The 19,671-nt window shown below is 44.5% G+C and overlaps 1 protein-coding gene across 1 annotated transcript in view; it reads left to right on the plus strand.

Moving 5' to 3' along the window:
* The window catches only part of LOC111865758 (UPF0489 protein C5orf22 homolog), an 814,265-nt gene that overhangs the window by 116,860 nt on the left and 677,734 nt on the right, over nt 1-19,671 (plus strand). Inside the window, exon 2 of the mRNA XM_033751951.1 lies at nt 6,505-6,631. The gene's annotated coding sequence lies outside the window, so the exon portion shown is untranslated. The remainder of the gene's footprint in view (nt 1-6,504; nt 6,632-19,671) is intronic.

Raw genomic sequence — 19,671 nt, forward strand, 5'->3', positions numbered from 1 at the left:
TGCAATTTCAAGTTCCCATAGCAACGAATTATTTACCGTTAACACATTTCATGACCTAAGTTATTTAGTAGATCGCGAACAAGCGAGCGGTCTTATGTCTCAGTGTATTGTGTCTATTCTGTGAGTATTGATAATATTTTGGTTTTGGTATGTGAAGTGTATTGTGCTATTTAAAGGAAACGCTTTTCAAACTATTATTTGTGCGCGTTGTTCTTGGGAGATTGCGTTAAACGCCGGCCTCGACGTTTCATTCGATAAAATGTCGGACTGGAAAGAAATGCGGGAGGAAGGAGGGAAGTTAATAGTACGAGGACTTGTGTAAGTAATGAGGTGATATGCCTTTGAATTCTCAACGTGTTTACCCCTGTTAGTGTTATGGGGTGACATTGTAAACTTTCGTCCAAATGATTATGAATTTCTCCTCCTGCCATCCCTCGAAAAAAGTAAGTACATTAAAGCCCTTTATGAGAAGATACAAAATGGAGCGTTGGCTTCATGTGGATGGTGTGCAAGATATTGGCGCAAGCGAACAGTTGATTAGTGTTTTATATTGAGTATGCTTTCACGTGTATGGGCGACCGTTGACGGGATCGGATTATTAATTGGATTTACTGAACCCTTACATGTCGTAACTACAAGTAACTACAGCGCTATCGCTAATTCACACACTGCAGTTCACTGCAGCGCGCACTGAGTCTTCTCAGTCTGCCGTGTCTTCACCGGTGGACGTTACCCTGCTCCCGGGCTCACGGCCTCGCAGGCTGGCGGCCATCTCACACCAACCTCCTACTCTTCTAACTGCCGTCTCAAGCCTCTCTCGCAATCGCAGTTACTTCTCGTTATATAATCTCGGCACGTACCGCACAGAAAACACCTATCCCAACAGTTTTTCTGTTGCATTCCGTCGCTATCACATGGACAACGTAGAAAACACCGCTTCACAGTTACTCTATTGTTGTGTGTTATGAATCTGTTGCGGCTGTCGTATAGCTGTTTATTTCGCGGTCGTTGCCTAGCAACGGGTTTACATGTCAGATTGTTGTGGCGTACTTGCTTCAAGCAAGAACTGTGGAGGCAGGGAAAAAGGCTTTGCTAGATAATGGCCTGTACACACGCAGCAGAGGAACGCGTCACGTACGCTGTGTTGTCACGCAACAATAGAAGTGTTGCAAGTGGCGTTCTCTGTGGGTCTGCTATGCAACTGTGCGGTAATCACACTTCTACACCAGTGAATCAACACGCAACAATAGAGGAAGCGGTGTTTTCTGTGGATCCGCCCCCAGGATATTAACGAGGATATCACGCCGCTGACGAAGGGCCAAGCATATTCATAAGAGACAAACCTAGATTCTCGTCAGAGAGGATGTTACATAGGGACTAATTCCGCAAGCGCTCAGATTCAAAAAGAATCTCGTCGGGGGTCTCAAGGGGCTTGGCGCCGTGACGAACTGATTGGTGGTAAACCTCTAGTTGTAAAGTGACTTTGACTTTGTCTTTGACTAGAATGAGAAATGAGTTGAGTAGCAGAGTTGGCAGTTGCAGAATAATGACAAGAAAGGAATTAGGCTGTGAAAAGAAGTCTTCTTGTGTGATTTGAAGTGGCAGTGAGACTTATGAATCCGTTGCCAGGATACGAGTAGTGGAGAGTGTAGTAGACAATGGACACTGGTAAACTGGAAAGTATGTAGAATAGCGATAGCGGTACAATTAATCGTAGTTACCAGTTGAATATATGAGGTGTCTATAAATCCAATAATCCAGTCCAAACCCCGTCTCTAAGTCACGCACGCCTATACGTGACAATATTAAAAGGAACAGATATGTTGTGTTGAGTGGAATGTACACAAGTAAGTTCAGTTGTCACATTCAGTCGTCACTTGAGGGCCACGCTCGACGTCATGACAAAACGCTTTAAAGTCCCTCGAGTAGAGAAATGACGTCACGACAATACGCTGTTAAGTCCTTCCATTCGGGAATGACGTCACGAGCGTTGTACACCCCTACTATACAGGAATGCTGCAAATGGTGAAGTTTGTTGCGCAAAGACACTGAAACCTGTTTCTGCTATCCTCATGCAAACGAACAAGTGGCTTACTGATTTCACAAGGATCTAACGAATTTCATGTATAGGGAGCTTCAGAACTTCATTCTTGAGGTTCATTCATTTGCAGTATAACATCAGTGATATGGTGAGAATCGCATTCTTTTTGGTTATGTGGTAGCAGAAAATATTTCTCCGGAGTTGCCCCGAATCAGAGGCCACATCACACACAACTTGTGCCGGGGTTGCGTTCTGAACAGGGCGCGTAATCCAGAAGTCGCGTATAATCAGAATTACCTACTCTGCTTTTGTACGAGTATATAGAGTAAATCTTCGTGAATCCGGATAGAAATGTGAAAAATGAGCCCACTTGTCTTCTCAGACAAAACCTGACAGTTTCTTCAAACCTGCATTATTAAGTTCAGAAACAAGCGCAACCTCTGAGTCTTCTAGCCATGAATAAATGTATTGTCTTTTTATAGTCTTTAAATAAAGGCTCTACAGTTGTATCCATCAGCACTGCTTACATCGTTAATTTTCCCATTTATGTTTTCCTTTAGGGCTACTTTTGCTTCACGAATCCGGATGACCTCTCCCTCAAAACGACTCCGGATTATCGAGGGTTTGGTGTATCGTGTAAAGCGTTCATAGATCCCTAAAAGTAAAATGCAGCTGTTTTATTTATAATATGAACAATTGAGAGGGATAGAACACGAAGTTCTGGTCAGAACTAATCGCCCGCTTTCCTTTGATACGACATGGGCCCCGCGGGAAACGTGTGTATTCGTTGCCATGGTAAAGTTTTACCGAGCCGTTGCTTAGCAACAGTAGGAGCGATACGCTTAAAACACACAGAGTGATGCGAGTGATGAAGTACGCCTTTGAGATGGGCTGAGGTGCCATGATGTACATAGAGAGTTTCACAAAGATTTGTAAGATTTGAGGCTTTCACGGCGGTGACTATGAAGAAAGCAGTCTTCTGGGATTTGGCACCATGTATATGTGGTGTTAACCGACGTTTCGGAGGAACGTATCGCCTCCATCTGAAGATGGAGGTGCCATATACACGGTGCCAAATCCCAGAAGACTACTTTCTTCATAAAGATTTGTTCAGGAATACAAAATTTCGTTGGTGGGGGGTGGGTGCATTCACAGACACACAGACGGCATGGTGATATCATAAGCCAGACACTCATCATTCCGATGACTGGTTTTCTTCTTCTTCCTCTTTAATTTTTCTCTTTTTTTTTCGATTGCTTGTGGTTGAATTCACACAGGTTAAGTGCGCGTGTGACTTAAGGCTTATAGTTGCCTAATGTAAGGCGTTCTGTGTTTTCTCGGTGCTAACACAGACACTGCGTTGGACCTACGTCACACTTCCAGATATTCCTGCAGCAAATTGCATTTTCCAGTTTACCTAACCCTCTCAGCCGCACTATGGCCCTGGGGTCGACTCAGTCTCTAACAGAAATGAGTATCAGGAATCTTCCTGGGGTTAAAAGGCTGCCGGTCACCGCCGTCTGTTAGCTAATTATCTAGAAAATGTGGGAGCCTCGACGTCTCACAAACATATGGGCCTCCACTGCCTGTTACAGGGGTGGCATTATCTTTTACCCTAACAGTAAAAGATTATATTTCGTCGAACAATTTAATTGTAGGCAAGGTTAAAAGGGTAAAGTTGCCCCTGTGCTGAACTAATTAGGCACGACACTGTGAAAGCATTTATGTACTTGACCTCTACAATAGTCAGAGTTGAGTGGTCAGGTTCACGCACCGGCCGCTTAACTCCTAGGGAAAAGTCCCTGGTACCCATTGGATAGGAGGCTGGGTGGGCCCCAGAGCCGGTCCGGACGGCGTGGAGAAGAGAAAAATCTCGCCCCTACCGAGACTCGAACTTCGACCCCTCGACCGTCCAGGTATTTGCCTGGAATGACTGAACTAAAGAACAAAACACTACATTCTGGATAGTTGGTGTGTAGGCCGGGATTCGAAAGGGGCACCTTCGAATACAAAGGGGAAGACCTCGGTAACAGGGTGTGTTCTTGCTTCTGGTACACACGAGAACACCTGGAAACGACATGCGACAGGTTTCAATCGACGCTGAGTGACTGCAAGAGCGGGCTTGTCAGGTGGAATGTCAGTGTTGGTGCAGGTGTGGGTCCTGCAAGGTTGAAGACAGGCAGTTCCGTTGCCTGTCCATCAGCTTATGCGCTTATTTGTTTCAACCAGAACACGTGACAAGGAATTGCTGTAACCATATATTACAAGCTTTACATCATAAATATTCAGGTCTGTTTTTATGTAATTCTGCTATTCATAATTTTTTTTTTTCACTGTAACTTCTATCATGCATCTGATAACCTAAAAAAAACAAACTCCATGGTTTTAGTCCGCAAGCGAACTATACCGACCGCTTGTCGGCCAAGTTAGTGACAACTTCAGAGGATAGAGGGTGTAGCGTGGTCAGTGCAACGAATCCCCACGGCCGTTAATTTTGGTTTTCTAGACCGGAGCCCCTACTTCCTTGAAAGAGCTTCTCAATTATCCTCACGAGGCTGAGTGGACCATGTTCCAGACTCACAACTTCTCAGAAAATCTAGTACGGCCGGGAATCAAACCCGGGACCTCTGGATCTGTAGCCAGGAACTCTGACCATTAGAACACAGACCCTTGGCAGGCTATTACACGTATGATGGATATAGGCAAAACATAGTTTCTTGGAAGATGAGTGTTTTATGCTTGTAACTGAAGGTACATTCGAGGGAGAAGGTAACTTCATGAAATGGATGTGTTTAGGTTCAGTAGCGTCCAATTTCTTGTCCTTAGGAACTTGTACGACCTTTGAACTCATACACATTTCTCACGTGGAGAGTTCGCATGGTTTATATATAGGTTTCCTCACGAGACTACTAGCCATAAGGTATATATATTGGGGTTCAGTTCACAGGTCGCCAAACAAGGTACAACTGTTTGTGACCTTAGTGTGACTCAGACCTCTGGCTCATGTCGTACTGATGGTGAAATTGATTGTTCTCTTGACACGCTTATAGAAGGAAACATCCACTGACCTCGGGAATATTTATCTCAATTATATGGCACGAGGTTGTTAAATATGTTTTATGATTTAATTCCCAATTTTTTTTTGCCGTTAGGGTTAAATTCCTTGTTCAAAGTACCTTCATATTAGAAAGGTTATGTCCGTACGCCTGCAAATGCTATGCAAAGGATTTTGATGAAATTTGATATAGAATGTCGACACTAAACGTTGATCAGTGAAGTAATTTTGTTTACCGTAAATATACAAAACTCTAATTTTGCCTGTGGTTCTGTATGGGTGTGAAACTTGGTCTCTGACATTAAGGGAGGAACATGGACTGAGGGTGTTTGAGAACAGGGTGTTGAGGAGAATATTTGGACCAAAGAGAGATGAAGTGACAGGAGGTTGGAGAAAACTGCATAATGAGGAGCTTCATAACTTGTACTCTTCTCCAACTATAATTAGAATGATCAAGTCAAGGAGAATGGGATGGACAGCGCATGTAGCACGAATGGGGGAGAAGAGGATTGACCACTGTGAGTCATACAAGGAGTATGCAAGAATGGAAGTTTTGAACGCTTTACTTTATGTGTTATTGTTCCATTGATATTTCGACGTGCTAAAATGATTTGTAGTTACGACTGGTGAATGTCCAATAATTCGATTCATGTAATCCAACACCCATTAATCATTAGCCACGTACCCAGGATACGTAACAGTATGTTTAGGAACATTGTGATGCCTCCATCTTCGAGATTGAAATGTAGATGGAGCAAAATATTCTTTCGAAACGTCGGCATCCGCCTACAGGACTGCGTGGTGTCAAAACCCAGAAGACCACAGTCTCGACACTCACCGCCATGAAAACCTCAAAACCTATAATTTTGTTAAATACTAGAGAATATTTCAAAACGACCTTAATTTCATCCACGTGACGTCACGTATAAAATTTGGACAGTGGGCCGTTTTTTGAGAAAATCAACGAATTTCGAACTGAGATTCAGGGAAATTAGCGTTTAAGTGGAGCGATAATTAACTCCGCTGAGCTGAACCGTTCTTGAGGAGCCGCTATTCGGACCAGAACCAGTTTCCAGAACGTCGTGTTTTCTATTTCCTAGAATCCCGGACGATGGGNGCGGTGGGGGGGGGGGGGAAACAGTAATTCTGTGTCTTCTGTTTTGTTCCCTGATGCTTGAGCAGTTTCAATGAAATAGCGGCTCCGGTTTAGAAAACCGAAATTAACGGCCGTGGGTATTCGTTGCGCTGACCACGCGACACTCTGTATCTGCAAAAGTTGGCACCAACTTCGCCGACAAGCGGCGGGCGGTCGCTCGGTCGGTATAGTTCGTTTGCGGACTAAAGCAACGGAGTTTTATAGACTGAGGATTGCTGGTTCAGTTTATAACATGTGATCTTTGTGTTGCAGGTTGACAAGTACGCAGGCGTATTTCCTGAGCGAGACGCTGTACTGCCCACCCGAGGATCTGGAGAACAGCCGTCAAGTTACCCTGCAGGTCGCCACTTTGGGCACCCACCTTGCCTCTCCGGACAAGGTAAACACACACAGCGTCTGTACTTCACTTGCATTACAGTGTGTTTACTCAAAGCAGGAACTGCGGAGCCATGGAAACAGCCGTTGCTAGCGAACATTCTTTTCTAGGCAACGGCCGCTAAACATACAGAAAAACAGCCTTTGCTAGGCGAAATTCAGCGCACCTTTCTACCTGATGTACATAAAAGGTAAAAGGCGATCCTATGGCAATAGCAAGTCGTTGAGGCCCATAGCGCTGTGAGACGTCGAGGCTCCCACATTTTCTAAACAATCGGCTCACAGATGGCGGTGAGGTTTTCAGCCTTACACGCCGGCAGCTCTTTATACCCCCAGGAAAATTCCTACTACTCATTTCTGTAAGGGAATGAGTCGACCCCAGGGCTATAATGCGACTGGAAGAATTAGGTCTATTGAGAATCCAATGACCCCGAACCCGCGGCCTTCCGGCTTGTAGCACAGTGCCTCAAGCAGCTACGCTACCGCGTGCCTCCCTAATGTATGTAGTAGCTTCCCAGCCTAGGTGGTCCGAGTAGTCGCCATTTTGGGGGGGAAGGGGTGGTTATTTAACGACGCTTTCGGTTGCTGGAATATGTAGTATCGAATTATAGGATGACGGGGAGCGGTGACTACTTAAATCGCGGTACTATCCCAGCGTTTACCTAGGAGCACTTAGGAAAATCTCGAAAGATTTCGGTCGAGATACCGGATGCTCTGGCCGAGAACCGAACCCGGCATCTCCCGAATGCAACACCAACCCGCCGAGTAATCAGTCTCTTGAAAGAAGTATTAAGCTATCATGTCGTATATACGAAAATCAAAAGACGTTTCGGACGAACATGCCGTTTCCACCTTCAAGGTCAAAGAATAAACCAAACACGAAAGCAGCATGAAACAGACTGATATGTTGGGATTTTGGACTTTATCCATCGTCCTGGTTTTTAAGATAACAAATAAAAACACGACGTTTCGGAAACTGGATCTGTTTCCGTCCTCAGGTGAAGGAAAACACCTATTCAGTTGGGTCTCTTAGAAAGAGCTAGCCTCAATAGCCTCTAAGGGACCCAACTGAATAGGTGTTTTCCTTCACCTGAGGACGGAAACAGATCCAGTTTCCGAAACGTCGTGTTTTTATTTGTTATCTTAAAAACCAGGACGATGGATAAAGTCCAAAATCCCAACATATCAGTGTGTTATACACCATCGTCAGAATCCTATAGTAACTACTAGCATGAAACAGGTAACAAACAGAAATAGCTGCTCCAATTCTTCGACCCTGAAGGTAGAAACGACTTATTCCTCCGAAACGTCGGCTGACTTATATTCTCTTGATAGCCTCAGCTTTGAGGACCTCACACCATACTGAGAGATGCTGTTTGAACTTTTGTCAAGCCCACTGTTTTGCCTAGAGAACTGTGACGGCGGTTTCGGAGATGTGCTCATAATCCGCACATGTTAATGAGCACGACACAGAATTTATTGCACTATGCTGATCCCTCGATAAGTGTCAGTAGTTTTATGACTTGAAGGGCTGGAAATTAGAGTCGAAAGTTACGCAGAACTTCACACACGCTGATGCTGTAAGCTGTACCACTCCTTCGACGGTCAGTGGTAATTACTTTCAAATGAATGTTTCTAGGCCTCAACTTGTTTCTGGAAGGAATAAAATGGAAGCGAACTTAATTGCGGGAGCTCACAGTAACGACGAATAATGTATGTTTTCTCTCTGTATGGGGAAGCTAATAGGATTCATAAACGGTCAGGAGAAACCCAATCAACTTCTTGATCCTAAGGATAAACGACTTATATACACAGAAGAATTTAAACACCAAACACAGATTCAGAGCATAGGGCTTTGTTAAGATAATTACTGTGTCAGCGAAACTGATAATTAGTATTGTAGCGTGTAGTATCGTTGCTAGGCAACGGTCACGAGAAGGAACATGCGTTGCTTAGTAACGGCTGATAAAACGTCAACAATAGAGACGGGATGGGATGGTATGGATTTGATTGATCTGGCTCAGGATAGGGACCAGTGATGGGCTCCTATGAACACGGTAAAGAACCTTCGGGTTCCATAAAATGCCAGGAAATTCCTGAGTAGCTGCAAAATTGGCGGCCCCTCAAGAAGGGCTCAGCTCCATGAGTAAGTAAGTAATGAATATCTCCTTGGCTGAAACGCCTGTGTAGTATATTGAAAGCCAACGGACGTTTCGGAGGAACATATCGCTTCGATTTTCAGGCTGGGAGGTTAAGCCAAGCGGGAAATCAGGACGAAGCAGGCGGAGTTCTGATGTTGGCTTCATGGTGTCGCAGTTTCCAGGACACAGTTCTGCTTTGCAGCGGTTGTTCACCTCTTCAGGCTATTAAATAGAGGATTCTGCTCGCGTTCCAGTCTATAATAGTCTTTACCGAACAGAGTATGCAAGCTGTTTGTACTACCCGCGCTCAGTCGGTATGTTTGCTGCCGAGATATTGTGGCTCTTCATGGAATTCCAGAGCGCCAACTTCACATGAATTTATGGGGCATGACGACTTCAGAGACAGGGCAGTTTCAAGCGCACTTGGTAGGGGCATGCACACATAGTTACAGTAAATCCTCGCTAATCCAGATTAATTGCGGGGTGGATAGGTCATTCGGATTAAGCGATAATACGAATTAATGAAGCAGAAGGTAGCCCCAAACAAGAAAAACTGAGAAAAAATAATTGAAAAAAAAATAACAGTGTTGATAAAAATAAGTAAAAAGTATCACTGCAGAAATTTCTTGCTTCCAGAATCTAAGATCCATGGTCTCCTTCATCCAGCTGAAGCCAATCTTGGATACTTCCTCGCAAGGTTTCAGTCTCTCCAGTTGCCCTCAACACAGTCTGAAAGTTCTCTTGCTCCTAAATCCCACATGCCTCTTTAAAGTGTGTACTCAACTGTGAACAGAATTTTTCACGCAGAATTTCTTGGTTTTGGTACCTTTTTCCATCGTCTGGTATTCTATAAAATAGAAAACACGACGTTTCGGAAACTTGATCTATTTTCGTTCCCCGGTGAAAGGGGCAGAAGACGCCAAATCAGTTGGGGTCCTTAGAAAAAGTTAATCTCAGTCAGCTTTACTCCCTGGCCGCTTTACCCCCGGGAAAGAGCCCACAGTATCCACTAGATAGGGCACTGTAATGATACCCCTGAAGGACAACAGTTCTTTCTTGCTGAGTTACACATTACAGGGCACGGTTTAGGATGCGGGTCAGGTGAAAACGTCTGCCCGTTTTATTTTAACAAATGGGATATTCCAGCACTGATATCATGTCCCACAAACTGGCACTAAACAGAGGAAGACAGGCATGTCGTTTCTTGGAAGAGTTGGGTCACTGACCCTCCCCCCACTTCCCCCCCCCGCTCTGCCGGTAACTTAACGAGTTCCAAACAACACACACACACACACACACACACAAGGCATTTTGTATATAAACCGTTTAATATTATTCTCCGCCATCCCGTGGGTTTTTATTTTAATTTCCGTGATGTTATTTCTTTAGTTTGTTTTCCCCTTGGCACTACAGCCCCAGTGGGCTAGGGCTACCTCCATGAACTTCTCCGTTCACTTCGGTTTTTCTAGATCTTACACATTCGGTAGGACTCCTTGGGCGGGTGATCAGCACGTCGCAAGGCCTCTACCTGTACACAAACACAGAAAAGCGCACACACACACATCCATGCCCTGAATGGGATTCGAACCCACGATCCCGGCTTCCGAGCGAGCGAAGACAGTACACGCCTTAGATCGCTCGGCTACCGTGACCGGCATTTATTTAGTTACCTGTTTTAAATTCATTTCGTTGTTGTAATTAGCATGCAACATGAGCAGAAACAAAGAGGCCGTATGGCACTGCCAGGCATCTCTGAGACAGGCGCTGCGATAAACAGGCACTGGCAGACTGCGGGCATCTTCTTGAGTCTGCAGACAAGGTTCACCTCTGTGCGGTGTCGCACTTCGCCCTCTGAGGCTCGTGGCACGGTGGTGAAGTGTTATATCTGGCACGTATTAACAAGAAACGTTTAGTTGTCAGTTCAAGTAGAATAATCAAATAATATTGCGACCAGTTTAACCGACAGGGCCACCACTAACATTGTGTACCGTTTTTATTAATAATTAATTAGTTTTTAAACACTTTATTTGCAAGAATAATAGGTATTAATGCTTAATATTGTGGCATATTTGCTCAAAACAAGAACTATGGAGCCTGAGAAACAGCCATTGCTAGATAACGGTTGTATAACACGAAACAATGGAGTAACTTGTGGGAGCAGTGTTTTCTGTGCGGTTCGTGCCGAGAATATCTAAAGAGGACCAGCTGCCATTACGGGACAGTCGTGAGACAAGAGGTAGAGGAGTAGGATTTGAAATTGCCGCAAGCCTGTGAGGATATGAGTCTGGTAGCAGAGGAACGTCCACTGTTGGAAGCCGTTACCAAGCTGTGCAGTGAAGACCATGAATGTGATGTGTTCTTCTGAACTTCCGTTGACTTTCAACATGCTGCCCCATGTTATAGCCCATAAGATTGCACTCTTCATAGCTACCGCTGTGAGAACCTCAAATCTTGCATTCATAGAATTATATTGCTTACCGAGCCACTGGTCACTGCACTGCACTGCACTGCACTGCACTGCATTTAGCTTCTTCTGGGACTCTGGAGTCAATGCACGAAATTGTCTCTTTCAGCCTCAAATATCGGAGCACGTCACAGCACTAATTAAGAACTAATTAAGAACCACTCGTGACGTAACGTGGGGAGCATCAAATAATATTTCCTTCTTCACAGCTGTGTGGCTTGTGTCTCCAATTTGTACTCCTCGAGGCGGGCAAGACATGCAGCACGCATGAGGGAACCCTAAAGGAAACAGAGAAGTAGGTAGAGCTACTTATGGATGGTAGAGCAATATCAAAATTGATCCTAAAGAAATATAATGGGCTGTGGAATGTATTTGTGTGGCTGAGAATATGAGCCAGTGGCGGACTGTAATGAATTTCTTCTTCTTCTTTTTTTTTTTTTTTGGCAACTTCTTGCTTCTCAAGAACTCAGTTTCATGAAATTAGTTACAGAAATATATCTCTAATAGTTTTAGCGTGAAGTTCTTTCGCGTTGACGCACGAAGCAAAGTTGTGTCTGTACTTAATTAAGGACTACAACATGAAGGTGTATGGCAGACTGGAGGTACAGTTCCGGCTTCCTTGACCTTGGCGCTAGATGGAGGTGAGTGGTCAGTTTCATGCCCCGACGCTTTACCCCCGGGGAAAGAGCCCCCGATACCCATTGGATAGGAGGCTGGATGGGCCCCAGAGCCGGTCTGGACACTGTGGAGTTGAAAAAATCTCTTATCTCTTCCGGGAATCGAACCTCGGCCGACTGAGCTATCCCGAATGATTCTCTCATGATAAAGTTTTTTAATTAACAAAGGCAGCGGAATTGACAGAAATTAAATTTGACTTGCTAATGTAATTTTACATAACTAGTGTACTAAATAAACTATAAATACTTTAAAGATAATTTAATTATAATTCCAGATAATTTGCTTCTAATATCTGTACAGTTCACTTGAAAATTAAGTTCACATGTTACAGCGAATCGATCTCACTGCAGCCGGAACTTTCATAGCAGAGTACTTGCAGACAGAAGGAAAATCATTGCTGTCGCCATTGGTATTTCATTTGCTACGTGTGAACAGGAAGCTGTCCACTATGTTCAGGCCCTCGCAATCGCCTCTCTTTGCCTGACTCGCAAATGTAGGGGCGCGCGAAAACGGAACGGCTTTCCAGTGCCCTGAAGGTACATTTGACTGAAGTGCGTTGGAGTTGTGCTGGTATTGCAGGGAGACGTCGGTGTCTGAAGACAAGCGGAGACTACCAGAGCCCTCGCATTTGTGTGTAGTGACACCACAAGTGGAAAATGTTGCTTTTGGACAAGTGTTTCTTTATTTGCTTCTGGTCTCGAGTGCTCGCCGATACATAACGAAACTTTTATATACACACACTTGTACGCGAAGCAAGATCTCTTCTTTCATCTAAATTGCCCACAAATTTGAGAACTGGTTGGTCTCCTTTTGCTTTATTTCTCTTCCTCCCTCTCTACCCCTTCTCGTCTCCAGTTCTCTTTTTTTAGGAACGGTAACTTTTTCTCTTTTATGTTCCCGTATTTCCCAAGAGCCGCTTAGATTCGAGGCAGACTCGATTTGATGTTGCGATTATAGGGAAGACTTCCAGGAGAAAAGAGATAAGCTCTCTCGAGCCCTGAAACCCATTCTTGCGTGCAGAATTCGTTTTCACAGTGTTGATTCTAGACATTCCCATGATTGATCATACGCGCATTTGGGTTAGAAGTTTCATTAAGTTGTGATACTGTGGGCTTTATATGCTGTTAGCCAAGTCTTATGACCTTATAGACCCAGGTTCGACGTCACTGTCACATAGTGCTAAAGGCTGAAAATTTTGCGCGTTCTCTCTAAACCCTGCAGGCTGCATGCGGCGTTTTACGGGACGTGAAGGAATGCAGAGGGAGAATAGAACAATGGATACAAATTAAAAGTAATGAAAGGCATGAATCAAATACTTGCAAAGAAGGAGGTTAATTATGGAGGCAGAAACGACCAAACAGGATGGTGTACCGCTAAAGATCTGGAATCGTGTTCGGAAGGCGCTCAGCTCGAATCTCGGCCTAGACACCACCTATCATGATCGTTCCGTTTGTGATTTTCCTTGGTCCCTTCAGGTAAATACTGAGTCAGTGTCTCGAATAGGCCACGATCACTTCTTTTTCATCTCGTCAGTCATAAAGTATCATACCTTTCGATGCTATAAAACCTAAGGGACTGACAGCGTCGTAAATACAAGAAGAAAGACGGTAGGAGAAAGAGAGAAGGAATGAGGAAAGGGGCAAAATAAGAAGCGAATGAGAGAAAGGGACAAAGAATTCAGCTCGCATATGAATACAAATATTTAACTGGTTTCGTTATATATGAAAGATAAATGGGAAGATCAGGTAAGAATAAATCGCCTGATTTCCTTTTTATAATATGACACGGACCGCATAGAAAGCCAAAATTAAGAAAGGCGACATACAGACAGGAAGGTGATCTCATAAGTCTTCTTTTTCATTTTCCAAAATAAGGGAAGTAGCTGAAATGTCATCTCAGAAGTTCGTGTGAATTGTGTTTTCGTCCTATAAGTTAATTTTGGTGAGATATTTGAGGCTTTAAGCCAGCCGTGTCAAACATGCGGCCGCTCAACTTCTAGAGCTAATTGATATTAAAATAAATATTAAAATTTTAGTAGAAATATTTTTTGTAAAGACAATTTTCCAACAGACCAGAAGGCAACAAGTCTCACGCAGACATAAATTAGCAGGCTGCAGGAAATTCAGTGTTTTGCTATTTCTAACATAATTTCTTGTGTAATCTCTCTTTTTACATATTGAACAGTTGTTTCATACTTGTCAAAAATGGCATTCTCTTGCTTTTTAAAACTGTAAGATATGTGACTTTAGGTAATTATATTGAAATTATTCCTAAATAGTACATAGAATTAAATTTCCTTGTATCAAAATCTAATGTATATTTTGAAGTGCGGCCCTGAACTATTATTTATAGGGCTGAGGTGGCCCTCTGTACAAGTTGAGTTTGACATGCCTGCTTTAAGCTAACTGAGCCCATCTTGCCACAGTGAGCGCTTAAAATTCCCAAAAATATGTTCGCCGTACACTTCATGTACATGAGAAAATACCACACCAAACCATGTAGCATCCATGTGAAAAGCGTTTCAATTTGACACGATAGAGAGCTGATGTAACATACACCTTTACGTTATGGGAAGTTCCTGCAGGACTGTTCTGAACAGAAATTGAATTAATTCTGCCGCTTTTAATATGGAAACCCTGAACACCCCAAATTACACTCATCCGTTTTGGGTTTGAGCGGTCGCGCGCCGTCTTAAACATTAACTGTCTTCGCCCGCTCTAACGCGGGGATCGTGGGTTCGAATCCCACTCAAGGCATGGATGTTTGTGTGCGTTTATTCTGTGTTTGTGTTGTCCTGTGTAGGTAGCGACGGACTGATCCCCTTGTCCAAGGAGCCCTACCGACTGTGTAAGATTAAGAAACTGAATTGAAACGAAACGTTTCGCTGATGTCCTGTGGGAGCAACGGGATAGGAGATTGGGTGGGCCCCAGAGCCGGTTTGGACGCTGTGGAGTAGAGACAAAATTTCTTGTCCTTACCGGTAATCGAGCTACTGCCATCTAGCCCATACCCGGTTTCTGTACACAGACATCCATACTTCGAGTTGGATTCGAACCCACGATCCCAGTGTTCGAGCCACAGCTCGGCCACTGGGATCGGCTAGAGACAATTTACCTTTGTAAGATTTGAGGTTTTCACGGTGGTGACTCAGTCTGCAGCCACCTACTCACGCTGATTTTTCGCTCGAGGAACTTTTCCGTTTTTCTCTTTTACCCTGAAGATGGAGGCGACACGTTCCTCCGAAATCTCGGTTTATACAATATCTACATGGCGCCACATCCCAGAAGACGGCATTCTTCAACCTTTTTTTTTTTCCTTGGCACTACAGCCCCAGTGGGCCTAGGCCTACCTCTATGAACTTCTCCGTTCACTCCGTTTTTCTAGATCTTGGACATACGGTAGGACCCCTTGGGCGGGTGATCAGCTCGTCGCAAGGCCTCTACCTGTACACAAACACAGAGAAACGCACACACACAAACTAAACATCCATGCCCTGAGTGGGATTCGAACCCACGATCCTGGTTTCCAAGCGAGCGAAGACAGTGCATGCCTTAGACCGCTCGGCTACCGTGACCGGCATTCTTCAACCTTACCGTTACCTAATCACAAGGGGTTTCCTGGTACTTCTAAATTGGATCCAGTTAGGGACCCAAAAAAAGGCAGGCTTCAAGACTGTGGTCCTTTCGGAGTGACAAGTCACAGCCGCTTCGTCTCAGACACATCTGAAGGTACGTCATACCTCGAGTGGGCAGCCTCACGGCAGAAAATTCCTGTGTGTTCGACGAGACGTGCGGTTTTGCTTGCTGTCAAGTATTAACTGAAGTCTAGTAGCTTCCTAATGATGACGTCACGATTACGTCACCACCCGATGATGCGATACATCGCACTATGGGCTTATAACTTAAGATATTGGTGACATACTTAGGAATCACTGGAACGACGATGTAATTGAAAACTTGCGTGGCATATGAGCGAACTGCTGTGTTGTGATTCTTAACTTTACGCGAAATGTGTTGTTTTATCTGTGTATAAATGTCAGCTGAGTCGCGAAGAAAGAAAAATACCGCGGCGGCCCGGGTTCGATCCCGGGTCTGGTCAAGTGGGATTTGTGGTGGAGAAAGTGGAGCTGGGGCAGGTTTTCTCCGAGTACTTCGGTCTCCCCTGCCAATCTTCATTCCACCAGTTGCTCCACAATCACCCTCACCTATAATCTGGGGCTGGTACAATAGGCCAGTAGTGGCCGCAGTACAAGGGACTTAGTCCCACCCCACTAGCAATAAAAAAAAACAATTAAGAAAGGTAAAACTGTCCCTGTAACAGGTCATGGAAGCCCACAGGGTTGTGAGACGTCGAGGTTCCCACATTTTCTACACAATCTACAAACAGATGGCGATGAGCTCATTTTCATGCGCTGGCCGCCCTGTACCCCCAGGAAGATTCCTGTTACTCATTTCTGTTAGAGGCTGAGTCGACCCCAGGGCCATAGTGCAGCTGAAAATATTAAATAAAAAAATAGAATGACCTCATCGGTAATCGAACAAGCGACCTTCCGGCTTGTATCATAGTGCCCCACTAATAACCATTTACGTTCCCAAATTGAAAATTTCACAAACATATATCATATTATTGCGCTTATCACTCGGAAATCTCGTATATATAGATATATAAGCTGCCACATTGCTCGCTGAACCACTTTCAGAGGTGCATACTCCGAAGATGTGAGGTGAGTTAGTATGCCATATATTGTGGAGTATACAATTAATCTTTCGCAGATACAATAGAATGTGTGTAACACAGCCCTGTAGATCTGCTCCAGACCTCCTGTAATCATACTTTGTTGTTTCTTTATCTGGAAATTCCATTTCGTGCTGTAGACCAGCGCAGTTGGTAGCTTGTATTGTTCGAGATTACATCGCAGAAAGCGAGATTTACTGTTGCCATTTGCAATCCATGATGGATGGAGCTTCATTCTTTACACTGCTCTTGCTTTTACTCCCCATATGGCTTCTGTAATTCCATGTACCCTGCTTGCCTATCTGCATTTAACGTGTTTTCTTTGTGTACGTCTGTTCCTTTGAATTATAGGAGTAAACATCTTCAGGTCCCTCACTTCACATTGAGTATTCAGTCGCATTATTTGTGGCCAGCAAAAGCGATCTGTCTTCACTCGATTTATTTAAATAAATTTTACTGAATTAATGAAAATATTTATTTGTTATGAAAATTGTATTTATTCCTTAAGAACTAAATTTTGTGACGATGGTACATAATAGAAATATTATGTTTCTGGACATTATCCATCATCCTGCCTTTATCTAAGTCACCTTCCTAATTTTATTTAGAAACACGACGTTTCGGAGACTGGATTATGTCTCCGTCTCCGTTGGGCACAATCGACAGACGTAGCCCCTATCTCCGGGCCCGACTCACTATGTTCCACCTGAAGACGGAGACAGAATCCAGTCTTCGAAACGTCGTGTGTTTTGACAAAAACAGGATGGTGAATAGTGTCCAGAAACATAATAAAAAACTCCGTGGTTTTAGTCCGCAAGCGAACTATACCGACCGAGCGACTGCCGCTTCTCGGTGAAGTTAGTGCCAACTTTAGCGGATAGAGGGTGTCGCGTGGTCAGCGCAGCGACTCCCCACGGCCGTTAATTTCGGTTTTCTAGAACGGAGCCGCCATTTCCTTGAAATAGCTCCACAATTATCCCCGCAAGGCTGATTGGACCCCGTTCTAGACTACTACTCAGAAAATCTGGTAGCTCAGGGAATCGAACCCGGACCTCTGGAACTGTAGGCAGGAACTCTGACCAATAGACCACAGAGGCGGTCCCAGAAACCTAATATTTGTATTATTTATTCCTGTTGACAAAAATAAAAAGCGTAAACTGAAAAATGATGTGACATATTTTTCGGTCCAAGTCCAATAAATTGCTGATGGTCCTCGCCAGCACGGTCGTTCTTGGATTCGGGACCCATGACCATATTTCTCTTCGTTCCAAGACCGTGTGTATGTTTGGACATGGGGTCCCCTCTGCGACCCGAGGAGGGGATGGTCTCTCTGAGTAGGCGCCGCGTTTGTTGCACCGTAATTCAGCTCGAGTGTACCCGCACTGACGCAGCGTCCTGGTAAGGGCACTTGTGCTTCTTGGGCGCCGTACACACTGTCAGTTTCCTGCAGTGATAACATTTATGCCGGATGTAGGCAGGACATCTGTCAGTGCAGAATTATACAGCAGGTTATGCCTTTACTTACTTTGCCACTACGAAAAGGCAGCTTAACTGTTCGTAGGCCTGACCATCGCGAAGTCCAAGCCTCTGACATGTTTTGGGCCCACGCTTTATGCACTGAACTGTCGCCAGGCTGCAGAAATGCGGTGGATATGCGAGTGCATCGGTTTAAGGTACCAGACCGCATGAACAGAAACGGAAAGCAACTGGAGAGATGCACGAATTTCATGAATGCGGCGTACAGCGTGCCGAAATATGTAGAACAGAGCTAATTATACGCTACAGGTTCACGTTAAGTGGGTCCCTTGTCACCACGGCATGGAGTAAATGGCCTCCAGATATGGAATGTATTGACTAAACAGTCACTGACAGCCGACAAGGGGTGGTCCTCCAATTTGGGAGATTTTGCAAAGGGCTAACCACCGTTCGCCATAAAAAAATAAGTTTGTTGCAAAATGTCACAAAGGACTTCGGACGGATTGTTTGGATTGTAAATTCAGTATGGGAGTGGAACTTGTTCTCTGACATTAAGAGTGGAACTCAGACTAAGGGTGTTTGAAAACAGGGTGTTGAGGAGAATATTTGGACCAAAGAGAGGTCAAGTGACGGGAGGTTGGAGAAGCTGCATAATTAGGAGCTTCATAACTTGTACGCTTCTCAAAGTATAATTAGAATGGTCAAGTCAATGAGGGTGAGATGGGCATGGCATGTAGCACGGATGGGGGTGAAGAGGAATGCATATATAGGATATTCGTGGGAAAGCCAGAAGGAAAGAGACCATTGGGAAAACCAAGACGTAGCTGTGCGGATGTTAAAATGGATCTTAGAGAGATAGGATGGGATGGTATGGATTGGATTGATCTGGCTCAGGATAGGGACCAGTGGAGGGTTCTTGTGAACACGGTAATGAACCTTCGGGTTCCATAAAATGTTTGGAAATTCCTGAGTAGCTGAGCAACGGTCTGCTTCTTAAGAAAGACTCATCTCCATGGAGTTAGTTATACTTTTTTTTTTTAGTTTCTTGGGGTGGGATGAGTCCACTTGGTACTTGGGCCACAATTTGGCCTTTTTGCACCATCCCCAGATGATGATGATGAGTGTGGAGCAGTCGGCGGAATGAGAAACGGCGGGGGAAACAGTAAGATTGGCAGAACACCTGACCCAGTGCAACTTTGTCCACCACAAATACCACTTGACCTGGCCTGGGATCGAACCCAGGACGCTGCTCTGGGAAGCCAGTTACTAACTGCCTGAGCGTAGCTATCAGGGACTGCGTCACTGATCCCGACATATCTACAACGTCCGCCACATGAATTAGTCGTGCAAACGGCCATGTCCAAACCCCTTATTGAAAGAACAGAGGTCAGCGTATACACGAGACCAAGTAATAATAAGAAGTGACGTCAGACGCTTGAGAAAGAGCCTTTATGAATTGCTAACCGACGGGTATCGCCCTGTTTTATGACAGCAATTACAACGGCACACTTTACAAATGTTCATGGGCGGAGCTCTTATGGACGGACTATA

This window comes from Cryptotermes secundus, unplaced genomic scaffold (assembly GCF_002891405.2).
Source record: "Cryptotermes secundus unplaced genomic scaffold, Csec_1.0 scaffold543, whole genome shotgun sequence".
Classification (NCBI taxonomy): Eukaryota; Metazoa; Arthropoda; class Insecta; order Blattodea; family Kalotermitidae; genus Cryptotermes; species Cryptotermes secundus.